Source organism: Canis lupus, chromosome 1, assembly GCF_048164855.1.
Source record: "Canis lupus baileyi chromosome 1, mCanLup2.hap1, whole genome shotgun sequence".
In the NCBI taxonomy this organism is placed as follows: Eukaryota; Metazoa; Chordata; class Mammalia; order Carnivora; family Canidae; genus Canis; species Canis lupus.
In genome coordinates, this window is record NC_132838.1 from 27,866,929 (window position 1) to 27,879,387 (window position 12,459).

Sequence of the window (12,459 nt, forward strand, 5' to 3'; positions counted from 1 at the left end):
CCATGCAGAGAGCCTGAAGTGGGACTCGATCCAGGGTCTCCAGGATCACGTCCTCAGCTGCAGGCGGCACTAAATCACTGCGCCACCGGGGCTGCCCTCAGTGTAGGAATTTTAAGCAGGAATGAACTTAACACAGGGAGATGAAGCTTATAAAATCATAAGTAGGCCTGAAAAATCAGATTCTAAGCACACAGAAGCTAACATAGTCATGAGTTCAAGAATGTGTTGCTTAAATCCATGGGTCAGATCCTAACCTTCCCCCTCACTGCATTCTTCAGGATATTATCAGTGCTGGAGTGCTGCCTCAGGGAAGTCTCATATATGCCCCATCCCATAGGCTAGCAGAAACTCCCCGAAGAGGCAGAAAAAATAGCCTCCCCATCATATCTGCCTTCATCCAGAGGCATATAACTGATATCTAGAGCTTGATTGCAAGCAAGACTGGGAACTGAGACTGTTTCCTCATCTCTAGAATGGGATAATAGCACCTGTCTCCTAAGATTTCTGTAAAGGTGAACTGAATTAATATACAGAAAGTATTTATTTATTTATTTATTTATTTTTTTAAAAATGTCTTTTCTTCTAAAGATTTTTTTTTAATTTTTTTTTTTTAAATTTATTTATGATAGTCACACAGAGAGAAAGAGAGGCAGAGACACAGGCAGAGGGAGAAGCAGGCTCCACGCACTGGGAGCCCGACATGGGATTCGATCCCGGGTCTCCAGGATCGCGCCCTGGGCCAAAGGCAGGCGCTAAACCGCTGCGCCATCCAGGGATCCCCAGAAAGTATTTAGAACCATATCTGAAGGCAGTGGTCCTTAATGAGTCATAATAAACCATAATATTAAGTCCACTCAGTAGCAGTTGTCACTATTTACATCCAAGGGACCCCATAGAAATATAGGACAATAATAGAAAAAATACTAGTTAGAGTAAGATAATATACATTTTAATGTTGGATTTTTTGTTTATTATCCACATGACTGTGGGTAGTTCACATCATCCTTCTAGACTCAGTTTCCTTCTTTTTTTTTTTTAAGATTTTATTTATTTATTTGACAGAGAAACAGTGAGAGCAGGAGAGGGAAAGGGAGAAGCAGACTCTCTGCTGAGCAGGGAGCCCGATGTGGGGCTTGATCCCAGGACCCTGTGATCATGACTTAAGAGGAAGGCAGATGCTTAATGACTGAGCCACCCAGGCACCCTCAGTTTCCTTATCTTGAAGACAGGGAGACATATACTTACTTTGCCAGAGCTGCTTCTGCCAGCAACCAAACTCTCTTCTTTTGGCAATATTTTTGTAATTTTCTTTTGTGAAAATTACACACTGCTTTGATGGACGTGCCAACTACTGCACACCACACTTCAGCCAAGGGGTAGGCTTGTAACTGTCTGCCATGGCAATGAGATATTCTGCCTTTGGAATGTGTGTCTTGAGAGGTGACACAAGGACTATACTCCTGGATGGAGTAGTCATCATTCCTGATGGCAGAACTTAGAAAAGGCCATTCACTAATTCATTTTACCCATTTCTCTAGAACTTTCCTGGTTCTTCCCAAGACTTTGTCCTCGCCATTGCCTCCCTTAGTTCTATAAACCACTCCAAAACTAAGCGACATTTTGGGCTAATGTTGGCCAGAGTCCAAGATTTCTAACAGAAACTCTCTGAAAGGATTTTAGTTCAGACAAAGTCAGATAAAGTATTTCAAAGTGCCTTTAAAACCATTAAGTGCTATATAAATATAATTTATCCATCAATGCAACAGTGATAGTAACTGTGGAAGAAAATCTATTTGTTTATCCAACACAATCATGCACTCCATTTCTAAATAAGGACAGAAACAGCATATGACAGTAGACTGGCAATGGATACAGTGGAAATAAACCAGAAACGTCTACGAATCTCCAGCCTTTACAATAGCATGACCTGACTCAACATTTCATAGAGCCACATACCCAACTGGAGGCCCCTGGTGAGATCTTTAACTTTCACCTGAAAATCTGGGGGCTGGCCTAACTTCCCAGGAGAGAAGGTGAGAAGGGAAGGGGCTGAGTATAAAGGATTGAGGGTGTGGCTACATTTTTCAAGCTCCATCTTTAGACAGTTTACTCATCAAAATAGCAAAAGGGCAGCATTGTAGTCCTTCCTTTCTCCTCTGCCAAATAAAGATTTTTCTCACTGTTAAGGCTGAGAGAATCAACCTGGGCATCAAGACAACAGATTTGCCAGTACAGCACTTCTTAATTTGTTTTCTACAGAGTTTTGGTGTCCCTTGAGATGTTGATAAGTATTCTTAGGAATTAAAAAATGAGGGGGCTCTTTCATGATCCAGAAAGTTTGAGAAATTGTTCACAGGGTATGCTGTTCTTAGAACACCAAAACTCTTAAGAAAATTTTCCATATAGACATTAAATACTTTTAATGCAGATTTCTGCCAACTTCTTTGATTTCAGATCTGTAATTTCTCTGCAAAACAAAAGCATCACCTTTTAGAAGGACATAGCTTGGTAAATCTGCATTGAGACACTTGAGGCAATGGGGTGAGCTTTGCTTAGAGGCCTCAACCTGACTTTGCTCCTCTCTGCTGCCCCCTCCTGATAGATAGAGGGAAGAGCAGGTTTCCCTCTGCATGGGGCTGAGGAAATGGCAACAAGAGGCCGCCAGGATCTACTGAGAAAAGAGAGAGCTCCTCACTAATTTTTTTTTTTAAGTTTATTTATTTGTTCATGAGAGACAGAGATAGAGAGAGGCTGAGACACAGGCAGAGGGAGAAGCAGGCTCCTGCAGGGAGCCCGACGCGGGACTCGATCCTTGGACCCCTGGACCACGACCTGAGCCGAAGGCAGACGCTCAACCACGGAGCCACCCAGGTGCCCGAGCTCCTCACTAATTGTGCGACTGTTGGTGTCATCTGCTGTGTGTGGTTTTTGTGGCTCCGGGTAGCAGTTTGTTCGTGCTGCATCTATGCCTGCCCAGGTGTCTTTGGGCCCTGGAGTGACTGGAATATGGGCAGTCATTCAAAAGCTCATTCATCCATCCATACAAATATTTATTGTGTGCTTATTAATACAGCAGTGATAAGCCAGTACAAAGTGATAGGGCTAGAAACATGAATGAGGCAACTCTCCTTTTGTCTCACACCTAGCAAAGGACTGGCAAAGAGGGAATCTTATCCAAGGTCAAGAGGCAGGTGAGGAACAGGACAAAGATTCACATCAAGCCCTAGTAAATATAACTTTCCCTGTCCTTATTCTCTCAGGTGTTTCTTTTCAATTTCCTTCTCTACATTTCAAAACGTTTAAATACCACGGAAGGCAATTAGAAATCTAAAAAGGCACACTGGGTTGGCATTGTTGGTTGAGCATCCAACTCCTGGTTTGGGTTCAGGTCATGATCTAAAGGCTCTGGGTCTGCTTAGCAGGGGGTCTGCTTGTGATTTTCTGCCTCTTCCTTTTTCCCCTCCCCAAGCTCGTGCACTGGCATGCTCTCTCTCTTTCCCAAATAAATAAAATCTTTAAAAAAAATCTAAAAATGGCCAAATTTGAAGTGGCTAGCCAATTAGATGAATGAAGTTTTTGATGAGCATTCTGAGAGACATTTCACTTGAATCATCATCCTGATATGCATTACATACTTCCCTGCTTTAGCTGACATAGGGTAGGAACCAGATGGAATGTTTCCTGGGTTATTCTGGGTAGTGACTGTATTCAGTTGTCATGCAATGATGTCCTGAAGAGTAACTGATGTGAGAAATATGAAGCTACCATTGCTCCTTCATGCAGTTGCTTCTAGCTGGTGACCCTCAAACATCTTTGTTCAAGTACATCATAAAAGAATTTGAAAAACTCTTGAGAAATTCTGTACCTCTTTATACATTTCTTTTTTTTTAATTTTTTTTTTTTACGATAGTCACAGAGAGAGAGAGGCAGAGACATAGGCAGAGGGAGAAGCAGGCTCCATGCACCGGGAGCCTGATGTGGGATTTGATTCCATGTCTCCAGGATCACGCCCTGGGCCAAAGGCAGGCGCCAAACCGCTGCGCCACCCAGGGATCCCTCTTCATACATTTCTAAGCTGACATCTAAATATTTTACTATGAATTTATTTATTTATTAATGAGAGACAGAGAGAGAGAGAGAGAGAGGCAGAGACACAGGCAGTGGGAGAAGCAGGCTCCCTGCAGGGAGCCCGATGTGGGACTCGATCTCAGGATCCTCAGATCACGCCCTAAGCCAAAGGCAGATGCTCAACCACTGAGCTACGCAGGCGTCCCTATATGAATTTAAAGAGTTGTAAAGTCTGTATTTTCCAGGACACTGCATAATATATATATACTCTTGGAATATATTCATTAAACGCAGGGAACCATGTGGATTCAATCAGTGAATAACACCTGTCACCTATCATGATAGGCCTCAGAGTCAAACAAAACAGTCAAATAATATTTATTTTTCACTATAAAACATTTAAACTCATTTTTGAGTTCAAATAACCACATTGGTGTGCATTTTTCTGTGACAGTCTTCTCATTTCTGAATTCTTGTTCTAAAATAGATTGATGAAAGATGGAAAGAAAAAGAGATTTGCCACAAGTTGAGACTTGAGACCTGAAGTTTGCATGAGAAGGAGGAAGGCCCAACATCCATCTCATAATAAAGAAATTGTTAAACAGCAACTAGAGCTGTCAAGTAATGACAAGACATGGAAGAACTCTAAATACTTATCACTAAAGTGAAAGAAGCCACATAAAATGCCTTCATTCTGTATGATTCCAACTATAGGACACTCTGGAAAAGGCAATATGGTGGAGATCAGTGGTTGCCAGGGGCTAGGGGGAGGGAGATATGAACAGGTAGAGCAAAGAGGAATTTTAAGGCAGTGAAACTGCTCTGTGTGATAATGTAATGTTAGATACATGTCTTTATACATTTGTCAAAATATATAGAATATATGACACCAAGAATGAAGGCTAATGTAAATTATGGACTTTGGGTAGTAATGATGGGTCACTGTAGGTTTATCAGTTATTCTGGTGGGGGATGGTGATTGTAGGGCCAAGGGGAATATAGGAAATCTTCATATCTCTGCTCAATTTTGCTGTGAAAAGTAAAATCTTAAAAAATCCCCAACTGGACTAGATTTGACCAAGCTCAGTGTGAATTGATATGTGAGTGTCTGGCAGGTGCTGTGGTACCAGGCTAAATTACTCTGGCCTGGAGAACTGTGGCAACGTTGGTCGGCTGTGTCTGGATACTCTTATCTTGCCAGGCCCAAAGAGGAAGGCCAACCCCTCTGAACGGGGGATGCAATTCCAGGCAGCAAAAGTGGAAATTTCCACAATCATTCTAGAAGGGGCAGATCTAGAATCCAAAAGTGAAAACTTTGAGGTCTGGGGTGAGATTGGGTGGGTGGGAAAGGAAATATCTTTCTCTGGGGCTTTACAGATTAAGGATTCAGGAATTAAAGACAAGGATGTACCCAGGAAAGCCCTGCTAGAGGTCCAGCAGGGGCAGAGTTGGCTTCTGAATCTGGAGGCAGGCAGGTATACAACAGCAAAGTTAACAGCAAGCCAGCCCCGAGCCCTTAAGCTGTTGTTCTTTGTGTCTACACTGTTTACAGATATGGCAAACCGTGGTAACCAGTCTCAGCTACTTTGTGAGATCTCTTGAGTAGCTGAAGCTATTTTTCGGGTGCTTATTTCTGAGTTTGAGCCCTTATAAGTGGGTGATGACACCAGATATGTGGGATTCATATATACCTGGAGATAGAAAAATACACATCTAAAGATTCATCCAAGAGCATATTTTCCCCCACCAACTTTTGAATATTGTATGAATTCTAAGAACACCCCAGTGTATCCCAACCTGGCCATGCCACCTGAGTTACAGGCTAAGCTGTTAGGATTTGGGTGGATTTGATGGAAACAATCAGAAGGAAGTGGCTGTAGCTACCAGTCTGACAGAAGTGAGGATATTAAGTAAATGATCTCACGGTGACAGGTGTCCAAGGCCAGAAAGGATATCACCCATGAAATACCCCAGCTGTATTAGTTTGCTAGGATTGCCATAATAAAGTGCCATAACCTGAGGGGCTTAAATAATAAAAATTTATTTTCTCACAGTTCAAGAGGCTAAAAGGCTAAGAAGAAGGCATCAGTATGGCCATGTTCTCTTTGAGGTACCAAAGAAGGCTCTGTTTAGGGGATCCCTGGGTGGCGCAGCGGTTTGGTGCCTGCCTTTGGCCCAGGGCGTGATCCCGGAGACCCGGGATCGAATCCCACATCAGGCTCCCAGTGCATGGAGCCTGCTTCTCCCTCTGCCTGTGTCTCTGCCTCTCTCTCTCTCTCTCTGTGACTATCATAAATAAATAAAAATAAAAAAAAAAGAAAGAAGGCTCTGTTTAGACCTTTCTGCCTACTTCTGAAGATTCCTTGGCTGTGGCTTCAATAATTCAAATCCTCATCTGGTGTTGCCCGTGTGTGTGTCTGTCTCCTTATAAAAAGAGCACATCAGTTGTAATGGATTAAGAACCCACTCTACTCCAATATGACCTCTTCTTAACTAATTACATCCATGAGGACTCTGTTTCCAATAAAGTCACATTCTGGGACACCTGCATGGCTCAGTGGCTGAGCATCTGCCTTTGGCTCAGGTTGTGATCTCAGGATCCTGGGATTAAGTCCTGTATCAGGCTCCCCCCAGGGAGCCTGCTTCTCCTTCTGCCTGTGTCTCTGCCTCTCTCTCTCTCTCTCTCTCATGAATAAATAAATATAATCTTATTTATTTATTTATTTATTTATTTATTTATTTATTTATTCATTCATTCATGAGAGACAGAGAGAGAGAGAGAGAGAGGCAGAGACACAGGCAGAGAGAGAAACAGGCTCCACGCAGGGAGCCCGACACAGGACTCGATCCCAGGTCTCCAGGATCACACCCTCCGCCAAAGGCAGGTGCCAAAACACTGAGCCACCCAGGGATTCCCGAGTAAATAAATATAATCTTAAAAAAAAATAATGTCACATTCTGAGGTCCTGGGGGTTAGGGTTTCAATATGTTAATTGGGGAAGAGGCACAACAAGAACTCTTCTCAGCAACCTTTCTTTTCGACACTGCATTAAAATGTCTACGAACTTTAGAAGAGGATTTAGAATTCACTGAAAACTAGAGGAGACTGCAGGTCAGTTTCCTGAACACCCATCTGAAGGCTGTCAAAAAGGCCGGGGTCTATATTTGTACTGAGATTAGAGTTTCTGGTGCAGAAGGTGGCCCAGGAGAGTTAGACACCTGTAGCTCAGAATTTGCTCATTTAAAACAGGGTATGTGCAAAACAGAGTGTCTTACCTTGCTCAGTCTCACCCTTACTAGACATTTTGGCCCCAAGTGCTCTCCTACCCACTGAAATGGGTGAAGGAAAGGGTGGAGGTACGGAGTGAGGAAACTATTGCTACTCACCTGAAGGCAAGAGCAAGGCTTCAGTGGCCCATATCTTGCCTCCTGTGGTAGATGGAAAATTAGCACAGCAACGAAAAGCCCTGACTTCCCTGACAGACTTTGGGGAACTTGGTGCAGGCACCCTTTCAGGGAGCCCAGTGCTGAGGCACCCTATAGAGTATCCTCTGATCTGGTACCCCAACAAATGGCTCTGACTTGGTCCTTGATGGAGTGGCCCAGAACCCAAGCAGAGCCACAGAAACATGCAGTAGGCTCCAGCGGAGACAAGGAGCCCTGCTTGGTCCCATGGTAGGAAGATCCAAAGCAAGCCGCTGAGGGTTTAGGGAAGCACAATGGGCTTGTATTTGCTTTTCTTATGGTGGACTGTACCCAGGAATGAATGTACAACTAAATAGAGGAAATCAGGGTGTGTTGATAGCAATTGTAGAGAATCAGGTAGGCAGCAAGGAGTGGAGACACTACAAACAACAAGAAATTAGGCTTAGCTGGCTTCTTCAGTTTTCCTTTTTACTCCACACTACAGAGGTCCTAAAAATGGGGAAAAGAATAGTGAGGAAGAAGAGGGCACAACCCCGTTAGGATATTTGATCTGGTTTTATCAAAAATTGACTCTCTTCCTCTCCAGCTAGCTTTAAGCCAAATGTTGCTCCCCAAACTTGAGGTTTACTAGGGGCTTCAGAGCCTAAGAAAATTATGTGCATCGGGCACATAATGAATTGGGGAATTGCCTTTTGATCCACTTGCTGGGGACCCAGATGCCCCTGCCTAGTAGTCCAGAGAACAGGAGGAAGATCCCTCACCAACTGATGAACTGCTTCAAGTTGGGGAGCTAATATCCTGGGGAGCCTAGACCTGGTCCTCTTGGAGGGACCACGGGATAGGGAACTGTTTTCTTTTCAGAGACTCCAAGGTTATGTGAGGAGATGGGAGGTAGAGAAGAATGTTATAAGACCATTCTTTGAAAAGATCAGTTTGTGTTTTGGGCTTGCTGGTAGGTCGTGTTTATTCCCCCGTCCCAGAGGATCGCCAGGCCTTTGTGTTCCAAAGCAGCCCAGAGCCTTTGTGCGGCGCCGCAGGAAGCAGCGGTTGCCAGGAGCCCAGAAGACATCCCCCTCCGGGCTTTTGTTTTGCCCAGGCCTCGGCTGCTGGAGGGGAATTCGGTTGTTTAAGAGGGAGAGCAAGAGAAGTGAGTGCTCAGGGTTGAAAAGACCCAAGCAACTAAAAGGGAGGAATGTTTTTCCAGAGCTCTCCTCCAGAACCGGGAAGGAAATGGGGGCTTTTGCGATTTCCGCACTGAGAAGTGTTGCAGAGAAGCAGCACTCCTCTGTCCCAACAGATCCACGCGGTCTGGAGCGTTTTGGATCAGGGCTGTCAGAAGCTCAGGAATGGATCCTAGGTCCACCCGGAGGCTCCTCCTCTCCGTACCAGTCCTTGTGGGAATTAGGCCCCAGGCTGGCCCTCTCATACACAGGGTTGATGAACAGAGTGCAGAGTGCATCCTCCTTCCTTACCGGTTCCTTCACTCAGACAAACCTGTCAATCTCAAACTGTGTTACCAGTTCATTAAGGTCTTTTTAATTCTTCAACTGGATTTTCCCACATGTGTCCAATTCTCACTATAGTAGCTTCCAAGTTCCAAAACTAATTCTTACATTCTTTTTTTTTTTTACATTCTTAATATTTATAGCATTTATGTTTGCAGTGCCTTCAGCTCTAATGAATTTATTCATACTTTGCCTATAGATTGTTTTTAAAAACTGGTATTCATCATACCACATTTACAATAGGATACTTATAAATGCATTATTCACTATCGAACTAATTGAAGTCATGTGGTGAGATACATACAGAAATATACTCGTGTCACTAAAAGCTGTAATAGAAAAAGTATGTCCAGATGTTAAAATCAAATAATTTGTTTTCTTATACGCTACCAATTACTTAAAGTTATGTATGCCACAAAAGTGACATACACTTTTTATTGCTTCATATTTGAACTTTGATTTTCTTATGGATGTTTGTTTTACTTTTTGTTTCTAATTGCTCTCATATTTTCCTAAAAGAAGCAAATACATATTTTTCACTAAGATCATCTAACTTTTTTTTTTAAGATTTATTTATCTATGATAGACTTAGAGAGAAAGAGAGGCAGAGACACAGGAGGAGGTAGAAGCAGGCTCCAGGCCGGGAGCCGGACGTGGGACTCAATCCCGGGACTCCAGGATCGCACCCTGGGCCAAAGGCAGGCGCCAAACCGCTGAGCCACCCAGGGATCCCTTGGTCATCTGACTTCGTTTTTTAAATTATTTTCTTATTTATTTTATTTTTATTTTATATTTTATTTTTTATTTTTTTTTATCTGACTTCTTAAAGATACTTGCGGAGGCAAATTAACTGACCTGCTTGGATTTCTTGCTTTAATTTGAACAGGTTGCTTTTCAAATTATGAATTATGCTCTGCTGCATAATCTTCATCATGGGTTAGTCTCCTCTCTATTGACCTCATACTTTTTTTTTCTTGGATTCATTTTAAGTTTTTCTGAAGTAAATCCTCATCTTTCCTCAAAGAGTAAATAGTAGAAAACCTTTTGAGCTATGCATATTTTAGAATGCCTTTGTTTTCCCTTCATGTTGGAGTACAGGTGTAGATTGATATATAACTCTAGGTTATAATAATTTTTCCTCAGAACTCTGAAAACATCAAGCAATAGGCTGCGCACCTAATTTTCATTCCTTTTAAAGAAACTGGTATTCTTTTCCCTCTCTCAAAATCTCTTAAACTCTTTTATTTATTCCTGGAATTTTGGAATTTCATATCTTGGTATAAATCTTTTCCCCCTTGCATCTATAAATCTCTCTACAGTTTTGAATCAGAGTTATTAATTTTTTTTAAAAAAATTCATTTATTCATGAGAGACACAGAGAGAGAGAGAGAGAGAGAGGCAGAGACACAGGCAGAAGGAGGAGCAGGCTCCATGCAGGGAGCCTAACATGGGACTTGATTCTGGGTCTCCAGGATCACACCCTGGGCTGAAGGTGGCACTAAACTGCTGGGCCATCGGGGCTGCCCTGTTAATTTTTTTATATTTTAGAAATTCTTGGATTGCATAATTTGTTATTTCCTTACCTTTATTTTCTCTATTTTTTATTTCTAGAACTCCCCTTAACCACACTTTGGGTTCATTTCTCACGTATTGGTTATCTATTACTCTATAGCAAAGTGCCACAAGCTCAGCAGCTTAAAACAAAACACATTTACTATCTCATGGTTTCCATGGGTAAGGAGTTAAGGCACAGTCCAGCTGAGTCCTTTGCTGGGGGTCTCAAAAGACTGCAATCAAGTTGTAAACTGGGTTGTAGTCACATCTGCAGGCTTGACTGGGGGAGAATCTGCTTCCAAGCCTGGCACAATTCATTTCCATAGGACTGAGGGCCCCAGCTTATTGGGGTTTTTGGCTCAAGACTCCCCTCCACTCCCCAAGGCCACCCTCAGATACTTGCCACATAGGCATCCCAACATGGTTGGCTATTCTCTTCTTCAAAGGTAGCTGGGGAGAGAGAATCCCTAGCATCAGTCTTTGAGTAAGAAAAGATCTTGTATAAGGTAGTGTAGCCACAAAAGTGACATACATCACCTTTGCCATAGTCAAGTCACTAAAAGAAACTTACAGATCCACCCACACTCAAGGGGAGAGGACTATACCAGAGTGTAAATACCAGGAGGTGGGGATCATGGAAGAGCCACCTACCATTAGTCCACTGCATCCCATGTGCATCACCATTCATCTGCCTTTTCTTCCCCCTGCAGTTTTTATTTTTAATACTTTTTATCTCTTAATTTATACTCTGGAAGATTTCCTTTTTTTCTTTTTTCTTTGCCTGTTCTTCCTGCAAATACTTCCCATGAAGTAGGGGGGAAAATTACAATAGCATGATGTCTTGGCTGTCTAGTAAAGGATATGATTCAAAGGAGGGAGTGAAGGGGGAGGGGCAAGACGGCAGAAGAGTAGGGTCCCCAAGTCACCTGTCCCCACCAAATTACCTAGAAAACCTTCAAATTATCCTGAAAATCTATGAATTCGGCCTGAGATTTATTTTTTTTTTAATTTTTTTTCAATTTTTATTTATTTATGATAGTCACAGAGAGAGAGAGAGAGGCAGAGACACAGGCAGAGGGAGAAGCAGGCTCCATGCACCGGGAGCCCGACGTGGGATTCGATCCCAGGTCTCCAGGATCGCGCCCTGGGCCAAAGGCAGGCGCCAAACCGCTGCGCCACCCAGGGATCCTCGGCCTGAGATTTAAAGAGAGAACACCTGGAATGCTACAGTGAGAAGAGTTCGCGCTTCCATCAAGGTAGGAAGACGGGGAAAAAGAAATAAAGAAACAAAAGGCCTCCAAGGGGGAGGGGCCCGCAAGGAGCCGGGCTGAGGCCGGGGCAAGTGTCCCCAGGACAGGAGAGCCCCGTCCCGGAGGAGCAGGAGCTGCACCGACCTTCCCGGGCGGAAAGGGGCTCGCAGGGAGTTGGAGCAGGACCCAGGAGGGCGGGGATGCCCTCGGGCTCCCTGGGATACTAACAGACACCTGCGCCCCGGGAGAGTGCGCCGAGCTCCCTAAGGGCTGCAGCGCGCACGGCGGGACCCGGAGCAGCTCGGAGGGGCTCGGGGGCGGCTCCGCGGAGGGGGCTGCGGGGCGGGAGCGCAAATCCAACAGCGCAGGCCCCGGAGCACAGGGCGCCGGGACACAGCCCAGGATCCGGCCTCCCCCCGGGACAGGCAGAGGCCGGGAGGGCCCAGGACAGCGAGGACGCTCCTGCCCCAGCTGAGCACATCAGCGGCCCCGCCCCGGAGCCTCCAGGCCCTGCAGACCGAGAGCTCCGGAGTTACTGCGGGGGCTGACTCCAGGGCTCCAGAGCTGGCCCCGCCACTGGGGCTGTTCCTCCTGGGGCCTCACGGGGTAAACAACCCCCACTGAGCCCTGCACCAGGAGGGGGCTGAGCAGCTTCC